The sequence below is a fragment of the Leucoraja erinacea genome, chromosome 28 (assembly GCF_028641065.1).
Source record: "Leucoraja erinacea ecotype New England chromosome 28, Leri_hhj_1, whole genome shotgun sequence".
NCBI lineage: Eukaryota > Metazoa > Chordata > Chondrichthyes > Rajiformes > Rajidae > Leucoraja > Leucoraja erinaceus.
In genome coordinates this window covers 21,573,121-21,584,499 of record NC_073404.1, presented here as the reverse complement: position 1 = coordinate 21,584,499, position 11,379 = coordinate 21,573,121, and the positions used below count along the sequence as shown (strand labels likewise).

The following is an 11,379-nucleotide window of genomic DNA, read 5'->3' as shown; positions in this document are numbered from 1 at the left end:
GGGGGTAATATTCATAAGAGAGATGCCTTGCTCGTGAGGCAACTTGTAATAGTTGTGGCAAGAAGGGACATTATTCTAGCGTATGCAAGTCGAAAGCAACTACTAAAAGTGTGACTGCTGCCGTGTATATGCCTTCTTTACGTGCAATTACAGCTGCATTTCCTCAGAGCTTGTCTCATGCAGCTACAACGGTATCCATCAATGGCCATACGCTTAATGTACTACTTGATTCTGGTAGTTCAGAAAGTTTTATAAGGGAACAAGTTGTGTCTCGACTAAATCTAACTATATTTCCTTCAAATAGAGAAATCTCGATGGCTTTGACAACACTCAACACTCAAATTATTGGATCTTGTATTGAGGACCTAATTCTGAACAAAACTAGATATAAATCTGTATGTCTTGGTACAGGTGCACAACCTTTTATCCGAAATTCCGGAAACCGAAAAGCTCCGAAAATCGGACATTTTCGGTCCTGGAAAAAAGGGAGGGTATATTGTCCGGGAGAGTAGGAATCCCTAGACCTAGTACAGTGAGCATCCACCGAGGGTCGCCCGGAGAGATTCCGCGCTCACCTCTCCAGGTGACCCTTGGTGGACGCTCACTGAACTAGGTCTAGGGATTCACAAAAATGCTGGAGAAACTCTGCGGGTGCAGCAGCATCTATGGAGCGAAGGAAATAGGTAACACTTCAGGCTGAAACCATTCCACAGACTGCCCTATCAGTCCCCCCCTATCAGAGGAAGGGTTTCGGCAAAGGGAGGGGAGAGAAGGGAAAAGAGAGATGAAGGATCTGCTGGACATGCTGTGTATGTGTGTGTGTTTGTTTGGCGGAGCCTGATGGGAGAAGGAGAGAAGGGAGAGAAGAAGGGAAGGGAGGGAGGGAGAGGTCCAGTGGAGGGAACGGATGCCTGGGTCCTTTTACCCAAAATCCGAGAAGTGTCTGGTCCCAAGGCTTTCGGATAAAAGGTTGTGCACCTGTATTTTGAAAAATTTGTGTAGCGATATAATTCTAGGTCATGATTTTCAGAAACTGCACAGATGAAGGAACTATGCCTGATCTTGTATTGTCAAAGCCACTAGTATTGTGTGTTTTTTCTGCTGCATCTGTTGAATGTCCTTCATTATTCACCAATTTATTCTCTAAGTGCAAGCCAATTGCTACAAAATCAAGACATTTTAGTAAAGATGATAGGAACTTTATCAACACAGAAGTAACTAATGTTTTATGAGAAGGTATCGTAGAACCCAGCTCTTCCCCTTGGAGGGCACAAGTTGTCATGGTTATGGACCCCTTGGAGAGACAGAAAGAAACTCTGCATTGATTACTCACAAACTATGAACCAGCTTGATGCATATCCATTACCTCGTATAGAAGAGATTATCAATACATTAGCTAAGTATAATATATTCTCTACTTTTGACCTAAAAAGTGCTTACTACCAAATTCCTTTGAAAGAATCAGAGAAGAAATACACTGCGTTTGAAGCAAATGGGAAATTATACCACTATCGCAGAGTTCCTTTTGGTATAACTAATGGCGTAGCTGTTTTTCAGAGAGAGATGGACAAACTTGTTGAATAAGAACACCTTAAAGATACTTTCCCTTATCTTGATAATATAACTATTGCAGGAAAAGACCAAGCTGAACATGATGAAAATGTACAACGGTTTTTAGATGTTGTACATTCTAAAAATCTAACATTAAATGAGGCTGTTAATAACATCAGTGTCATCAATTAATATTCTTAGTCTGGAAACTTTTATAAGACATTCTAAAATTGTAAATCTAAATTACAATATGAGTGAAGTTGATGACCAAGCAATGTATGTACCACCAGCTATTGAAACACCATTATCTCCTGAAGCTCCAGTGCTGCGACGGTCATCAAGATATACTAAACCTCCTGACCGCCTCAACTTATAAATAGGAGGGGAGAATGAGGTGGGTGCATGTGCGGGGCTCTTCCAGAGTGTGCGTATATGCGGGGTTTTTCAGGCGGCAAAAGGCCTATGGAATCAGCCACATTTGCCAGGTGTTTCTGAGTTTATGTATTACAGAAATTAGTTGCTTAAAGCTTAAATAAAGTTAAGTAAATTATGAGTAGTGTAAAAGTTTAATTTGCCTCACAACAATGTCTATACGTGTGTGTGTGTGTGTGTCTGCATATATATGTGTGTCTTTCAATTCATGGGTACCCTTCATATTTTTAATCAGTCAAAAATGCGATGTTTAAGAGCTTGTTCAAAGAAGGGGCACATTTAAAGGAGTGACAGAGATACTTGCATGGGAATGTGTGAGGAGGTATTATTTGTCTTAATTTTAGCTTGAACCAGGACATCTGAAGATTCAAAGTTTAATACAGTAATTGTACTGATACTGACCCGAACCAACCACATAATGAATATCATCCATTCTGGAGGTTTTATTTGTCTGATGCCATTTAAACTTCACTTGGATTTCAATCACTTCAATGTAAAAGTAATTGGGAATGGAGAGCATTGGAAAACACATTTGCCCTTGGTGCATATTAACTGTAATATAATAATGTATGCATGTTGGTAGGTGCAATCAAAACAAAGTTATTTTTAACATTGTTGTGTTATGAATACCACAGAATATGTTATATACTCTCAAGATCACAATATATAGAATATTATTGCTTAAATATATATTGTTATTGGACTTTGCATTTCGGAAAAGTCCCAGCTGAGAGGGTGACAGCAAAATTCTGAAAATATTGGGGGTGAAAATGACTTCAGGACAGTTTGTTAAGAAAATAAAGGAAATGGTAACAGAATGCATACAGCTGAATGAGTGAGTATAATTTTATGGATGATAAATTGTGTTCAATCAATTGATGACTTATTTGACAAAATAACTAGCATGTTGGATAACAGGAAGTCAATGGATGTAGCAAATTTTGTTACACATAAAAGATTACCACATTAGATAAGCACCTGTGGACTTGAACGTAATAGGTTAAGTCCAGGGGGTCAGATATGGGGTTTTATGTGTGGGCCAGATATATTGTCAGTGTAGAGGGGCTGGGAGCAAGGTCAAGTGTGCATCCAGAGTCAAAGTCTGGAATAGTACTAGGTGTGCAGTCAAAGCTGGGACAATGGGAGTGTTCAGCACTGTGAACCTAAGCAGGTAAGCAGCTATGATCAAGGTCAATAGGGGGCCAGGTGTAAGGCTGGACTCAGAGTCATGAATGAGAGAAGGTATGCAAATGGAGTCAGGATCAGGAGTAGTACCAGGTGTGCAGTGAGACCCAGGTTGGTCAACATGGGCCAAGTGATTGATTATAATCTGATTTCCATACATGAATACACCAAGATCATTCATGTGCTGCACCTGTTGATCAGAGCCTGGCTCTACTGTGGAATGTAATTAGGAATGTCATTTAGCCTAACCTTATTCATAGCTAATCCAATTTAAAGCATAAATATTGCATTCAGGTGTAAGTTAAACTCGCTACAGTATGCACCAGATTGCACAATTTCAAGCTGAAAAATGCGAAAGCTCCGTTCCAATGGGAGGGGTGAAGTCCCCTTGAGGTACCAGTGCAAGCAGACAGCATAATGAGATGGACGGACTAAACAGACTGTTCTATGCAGTTTGAAGATTACAGCTGAATATAATAGCTTCATTTAACTTTGAGCATCATAGATGTACATATTGTTATCCAAAAAATAAAGCTACAGACATATTGCAGGGGGAAAAAAGATGAAATGAGATGTGTGGGGCATTTTTCTGAACACAGCGTGGTGGGTGCATGGAATGCACTGCCATTGGCGATGGTGGAGGCAGGTGGGATAGTGCCTTTTAGTTGGCGCATGGGTATGGATCATGTGCGGACAGATGAGATTGGTTAATTTAGCATCATATTCAGCTGGACATTCACTATGGGCAACAATGTAGGTAATTGACATAATGTTATTTTTATATATTGCTGTGATCAGAAAGGTGCAACAGGAAGAAGACTAGGGAAGAAACTGATGTACCAGCTTTGGTGAGTCAGATGGTAAAAATTACATTAATCTTTTGGCAGATCTGAACTGAGAGCGGAATAGGTTCAGAATGAAAGTGGATCCACTTGCACAAAGGCAACACTCGTAAAAGGCCGTCCATTGCTATCTATTGAAACATGTCAGGTGACTAGCTAACTGACCCCTGCAGTCTACCTGTTCATGCTCACTCGACACGTGCTGGTACCCAGAACTCCATGCAGCAGACTAGAGCAAGAAGCAAATCCAGCCTGATCTTGGCCATTAATTGTTTGTCTGGGAGAACTTGGCTATTAATCTCGCTTTTGAAGCCAAGGGATATAATTATAGGTTATTGGAGATTTAGGAGAAGAACAAGCCTATAGGATGATAGAAGATTGCGTGTATTCTGTTGAAATGTTTGTTCATACAAGCAATGAAAAGGCAAAGCTGCATCACAAATAGTTGAAGATTTGCTTTTACATTAGCACCTTGCCTTGATTAGTTCTGACTAAATCAAAGTGTCAAAAATGCAAACCTATCATTTACTCTCGATGAATCGTGACAGAATGTTTATTTTTTAGTTAATGCTTCTATAGCGAAAATCCATTTTTTAAGAATCAAGTGCTTCCAGGCATACAAGGTAAGTCCAAAGATCTGTAAGGAACATAGACACACAGTGCTGGAGGGACTCAGTGGGACAGGCAGCATCTCTGGAGAAAAGGAATGGGTGATGTAGTAGTGAAGGAATAGTATGGTGCGATAAGTACTGATAGCACTAGCCTCCCACCAAGAACACTGTTTTTATTCCATGTCACTTTTGGAAAGAATGAGCAAAATTAATTATTGCTCTTCTTTTATTTTCCAATTTCAGTTCAATTTATCCCTGATCAGTTTAGAGTGAGTTCCACAGATATCTGCTCCTTTAAAAGGTGTGTTTCAATGTTTATTTAGACGGGAAGGAAAACTGATCCACAGCAAGTGCCATCAGGATTGCGGAAGCGAACCTTGCCTGATTGGCATCATAATGGACCATCCTTTTGCAACTCCCAATCACTCCGCATTGGTCATCAGTTGTAACGGGAGGTCATTTAGGCAGAGAAACGTTCAGCTGGTTTGTCAGCATCAACATTTGGGTGTCTTTTACTCTACGAACGCAGATCCTCCCCGACTGTTCAGAATATTTATTCCAGACGTTTTCCTACTGTTCCTCTACTCCAAATCGCTGTCCAATTACTCTTTTTTTTCATTCATCTAACGCCATGTAATTTAGTGAGTGGATGAGTCATCCTTCCTGATACAATTTAGTACTGTTTTAATAGTCGGCAGCACAGCGGCTCAGCGGTATGGTTGCTGCCTTACAGCACCAGAGACCCGGGTTCGATCCTGGCCACGGATGCTGTCCGTATGGAGTTTGTATGTTCTCACATGGCCACATGGGTTTTCTCCGGGTGCTCCGGTTTCCTCCCACACTCCAAAGACGTACCGGTTTATGGGTTAATTGGCTTCTCATTCCAGACAATATTTTAGTGAATCACCTCTGCACTATCATGACCTTCCTATGCCTTGGTGACCATAACTCCATCTATTACTTGCCAGACTTTGTCCTGCCCCCAAATTTCTTCCAGTTTTTCCCACCCCCGCACCACCACAATCAGCCTGAAATAAGTTCTCAACCTGAAACTACGTCTATCCTTGTCCTCCAGAGATGCTGTTTGACCCGGTGAGTTACTCCAGTAATTTGTGTCATCTTAATTCTGGATTTAATGCCACAATTAATGAAGGACGGTGCCCAAATGTCTTCCTGTCATCGTTGTCAACCACCCCATGCATTATTGGACGTACTCTATTGCTCAATACTCCCTGAGACACTACCACATGGTGCATGTCCTGCCTCATTGGTGCTCCTAAATTCCATCGCCCCAAATTTGCGGGTTAAACTCCATTTCTCTTTTTTTGGAGGGTTTTGTTTCAACTCACTTTGCCAACACATCGATTTCACTCTGCGGTCTAAAACTTCCTTCCACATAATCAACAACTTTGTCAATCTTCATGTTAACCACAGATGTAATAGTCATACCACACACATCCACATACACACACACACACACACACACACACACACAAGTTATTCACAAATATGTGAAGAAATATAACAGAGACCAAATGTCCCCATGCGAGCTTTCCTGTCCATATCTACATGCCATGACCTTCAGAGCTGCTGCCTTTTTGTGGTGCCTTCCAATCTACCTCACTGTGTTAACATGTAGGATTTGGAAAGTTTTTTTCCCCTAAGGGAATCCAATGACCTTGTTTCCATTAAATGCAGAAGCTAGACTGTGGTTACTAGTTTAGTTTCAGCTTAAAGTTCTATAAATTACTTTGTGGGTATCTACTTGCGGAGTAAACCTCAAACTTGGGTGAAACTTGTGGTCTGTTAAAATTAGTTTAATGTGTTTGACGCCAGCTTGGGGTGGCACAGTGGTAGAGCTGCTGCACTACAGCAGAACTGGGTTTAATCCTGACTACAGGTATTGTGCGTATGGAGTTTGTACCTTCTCCATGTGACTGTGTGGGTTTTCTCCAGGTGCTCCAGCTTCCTCCCACATTCCAAAAACTTGCAGGTTTGTAAGTTAATTGGCTCTGTAAATTGTCCCTAATATGCAGGATAGAACTAATGTACGAGTGATCGATCGTCTGCATGGACTCGGTGGGCCAAAAGGCCTGTTTCCGTACTGTATCTCCCAACTAAACTAAACTACCACACTATTATGATAGAGTTAGGTCTTGGTCCAAGGTGTCTGAAGTCTAATCCCCGTTTCTCAGACTTGGCATACACTAATTCGAAGCTGATACAGGTCAGACAGCAGATCTTCTTTCTCGATATCCCTCTCACAGATCACACCTGACCCCGTCCCTCCTTCAGTGGCCTATCCTGCATTTTGATCTATATCAGGCTTCCCCCAATTCCCTCCCTTCATCAGTCATCCTCCCTCTCAGCTCCCCCCTGCCTCCTCCTACTACCTTTCTCTAAAATGCTCCCTCTCTCGCTCGACTCACCTGCTTCCCCTCTCTCCCCTGACCTCTGCCACTTGCCCTCTTTGGACCTCACCCTGATTGCAGATCATCTTCCTCCTGCATCGCCTCCCTCCCACCTCCCCCACCCCCTTCCAAACCGCCTCTCCAGCTCCGAGGCCTGAAACCTGCAATTAGGAGAGCAAATAATGTCAGAACATCTGAGTCTTTCCTGGAAACCTCTTGCGCTTGGCTGCCAGGTACTGCGTGATGTTAGCAGCACCCTCTCTCCCAGTACCCTGTGATGGGTCTGTGGGCCCTTAATGCCTAAAATCCCAACCATTACATTACTATGTAATCCCGTGCTACCTGCTCCATGGTCAGATAGTCGGCGACTAAACCGTCTCCCCCACCTGGTTTGCCAGGAGAGGAGGGGGCTGTGGATCCCCAGCAGGACCAAAAACAAGACCTGTCAAAGGGCGGATGAGCTCCTAGCGAGCCAACGGCCATCCACACTTCAGTAGAAGTTGCGATCACTGTCGTACATATCATTGTAAGGCACCGTGCCCGTTGATGTTTTCAACGATGATGATGACAATGATGCTGCAGGATCAGGAACCTCCACCTTCCCCCACTCAAAGGGTACAATGGCTCCACCCTCACCCCACCCAAATTACCTCCTATCTCCCACCCTCCACTTCTATCTCCCAGGTCTATCCAGCACCAAGTCCTGGTTGTCACCTTGCACGTATTCACTGAAGCAGATGTCCTGGGAGAGGGGGGGGGGGGGGGGGGGTGTTGCAGATTTTCTAAGGGCAGAACGTTCTGCTGTGTGTTTACAGCAGGCACATCTTGCCATCTACCATCTTCAAAAGGGTCCATAGTCCATGAGCTTAACCGGCAAAAGAAAGCAGCGGGTCGCTTTAGCGACTACACAATACCAGAGAAGCCTGTGGAGTTAGCAAGTGAGCGGGAAAGCAATGACTGATGTGCTGCCAAGGAAAACAGGCCTGGTGTTTACTAGGCAGGTCACGTAGGGGTACAGGAAGGCCATAGGTCTCCATTTAAAGAAGCTTGAAAACTCAGCAGCTGTCACCGAGCCCAACCCCGCACCACCCCATTCCACCCCCTACTGCCGCGGCGCTGGCTGGCAGTGAAGCTCAGCTCTCCCACTGCAAATGTGTCACAGTCGTGAAGATTAAAGAATCCTCAACAAGCCCCACCCAGACTCTGCACCATACAATAGCCTAATTACACAGAGTTTCTCACACAGTTCAAGAAGAAGGCGGCAGCAGCTGCATCAGACTCCCTTTCAGGAGCCATACGGGACGTGTTCTAAACTGTGTGAGATTTGTTATTTGCGAGGAGAGCCTTTCAGCTTTCAGCGCAGCGCATTCCTCTTCTAGCGCGCCCCAGCCCGGCACTATAGTCAGCAGGGGAAAGTTAAGGCAAAACAGTGAATGTTGCACAGAAGAGCTTTTATGTGTCTACCTCCTTGTCGTTTGCAGCCAGCTTTGCTTGGTCTCCATGACAACAACGTCCCATGTAGGTGCGCTGCAGCGACTGTCAGGGCCTTGTTTAGTGCCCTTTGCTGTTGCCTGAATGCACATGAATGACCTCAGCAAATGCAGCTCCAGCATGCGTTGACTCGCATCGGGTCATTAAAGGAAATAAAAACTTGTGTTTATGCAGCTCCTTTCATGACGTAGCAAAATCCCAAAGCTTGCTACACCCAACAAAAGTACTTTCAAGAGTAGTTGCTGTTGTGATGTAGAAAATGCAACCAGCAGTTTTCACAAAGCAAGCTCCTGCCAGCACCAAGTGCTATTTGCCAATTCATTTGATTAGGTGTTCATTGTGAGTAGAATATTAGCTCGGATAGTGGACAACTTCCTTGCGACATAAATAATTCCACAGTATCTTTTGTACCCATTTAACAAGGCAGATGGCATTTCAGATTAACCTTTAATCGCACCTTCAACATTCGAGCTTTCATGCAGTGGACAGCCGCAGTGATCCATCCTTTCCCCCATTATGTCCACCATTTACATATGGGTCCAGAGATGACTCGGAAATCCAATTCTGGAACTGCAAACCCACCCACAGAAGTTGCAAACATTTTTGTGCATTTCTCAATGCAAGGGACTACCTGATAGAGGACGTGGCACTGTTGAGGCCAGTAAATTATTTGCTTCTCCCAGCTTGAGATGTCTATATCTGTTTATTGACATGCTCTTTCAGCTAGTCTTTATAGCAATTTTTTTATGGCCATCACAGGATCTCTAAGCTGGAAGCAGAGGTTATGGAGTTGACAATCTGGTATTTAGTTTAGTTTAGAGATACAGTACAGAACCAGGCGCTTGGGCTCACAAAGTCCGCACCGACCAGAGATCCCCGCACATTAACACTTTCACCCAGAGAGTTGTGAATCTGAGGAATTCTCTGCCGCAGAAGGCAGTGGAGGCCAATTCATTGGATGTTTTCAAAAGAGTTAGATATAGCTCTAAGGAATCAAGGGATATGGGGAGAAAGCAGGAACAGGGTACATGATCATATTGAATGGCGGTGCTGGCTAGAAGGGCTGAATGGCCTACCCCTGTACCTATTTTCAAGGTCTCTACTATCCTACACACACTAAGGACAATTTACATTTATACCAAGCCAACCTACAAACCTGTACATCTTTGGAGAGTGAGATGAAACCAAAGATCTCGGAGAAAACCCACACAGGTCACGGGGAGAACGTACAAACTCCATACAGACAGCACCCACAGTCAGGATCAAACGTGAGTCTCTGGCGCTGTAAGGCAGTAACTCTACCATTGCGCCACCATGCCACAATATTTGTAGATAAGGCGCAGCAGAGTTAGTGCATGAGAATCATGGTCAGTGTTGGTGACATTGGCTTCAGCAAGGATGCTGATATTAGTGCAGTGATCCACCATTAGATGTGACATTTCTTCCAGATGTGTCATTGGTGGTACAACACTAGACTCTTTCAGATGTTATCACAGAGTCACCCAGCATGGAAACATACTCTTGGGGCCACCAAGAACATCCCTGACAATCAAGCATCCAGTGTGGTAAAGAAGGCATGTGATATGCTTGCGTTCATTGGTTGCATTTCAGGTGCTGACTGTGGTGCCGGGCTGGGACTCGCTAGAAGCGGAATGCATTGCATTGACATTGAGTATGAGTGTGAGGAAATCATGATGCAGCTTTATAGGACTTTGGTTAGGCTACATTTGGAGTTCAGGTCGCCCATTACCCGTTTCCTCTTGGAAAGAGTGCAGAGGATGATGCCTGGATTAGGGGGTGTTAGCTACAGGGAGAGTTTGGACGTACTTGGATTGTTTTCTTTGGAATGCTGGTGGTTATGGAGAGACCTGATATAACATATATAAATTATGAGAGGCATTGAAAGGGTAGACAGCCAGAACATTTTTCCCAAGATGGAAAACTCAAATATTAGCGGTCATAGCTTTAAGATGAGAGAGGCGAAGTTTGAAGGAGATGTGTGGGGAAAGTATTTTTTACACAGAGGGTGGCGAGTGCCTGGAACATGTTGCTGGGGCAGGGGCAAGGCTGATAGAATAGTGGCATTTGTGACTTTTCAATAGGCATATGACTATGGAGGGATATGGATTATGTGCCCAGATTAGTTCACTGATACTGCGCTCAATTAGTAAGTGTAATCTGTTTTCTGTCTATATTGTGTCAGTTTTATTAACTTGGGATGTCATGTGTTTAAGGGGCTTTTATATTTGTTTTGTTTCCATTGCTTTATTGGCTAGGAGAATAAATACTTGACTACTTAGAATGGGATGGGGAATTTACTGAACACACCTTAAATTAGTGACCTGGGGTTGGTTACAATTCTCCACAGTACAAAGGTAATGGCAGTAATTTTAATGCAAAATCCGGGAAACAGGAGGGATCTAAATCAAACAGAATTATGCAGCACTTGTGAGAAAGAAAAGATTTGCTTTTAAATTCTCTGGTATCTCTGAAAGGTCCAGAGTGCATCGATCCAATTGCGTACTGTTGAAGTAGAATTACTGTTGTATTTTGAAGAAATGGAGCACTTAATGGACATATAGCAACAAACAACTATGAGGTTTATGTACATATGATCTCCCTCAAGAAAGAAGAGAGATTTCCTTTCATATAACTCCCTTTTTGGAGATCTTAAATAATTGATATCCTTTGAAGGTTAATTATTGGACAGGAGAACTCTAGGAAGAGGAATTATTAACTTTTAGTGGAATTTTGTTCATTAATTTGCCACCTTGCTTTCTGACTTCCTGGTCTGCCATTCAGTCATGGATATGTGAGTTATGGTCTCCAGTCAACCTAGGAGATAGATCCATCAGC

At 43.3% G+C, this 11,379-nt stretch overlaps 1 protein-coding gene across 2 annotated transcripts in view; it reads left to right on the top strand.

Annotated features, from left to right (window-relative positions):
• LOC129710771 (E3 ubiquitin-protein ligase RNF43) overlaps window positions 1-11,379 on the top strand; it is a 175,623-nt gene that overhangs the window by 116,951 nt on the left and 47,293 nt on the right. The window lies entirely within an intron of this gene.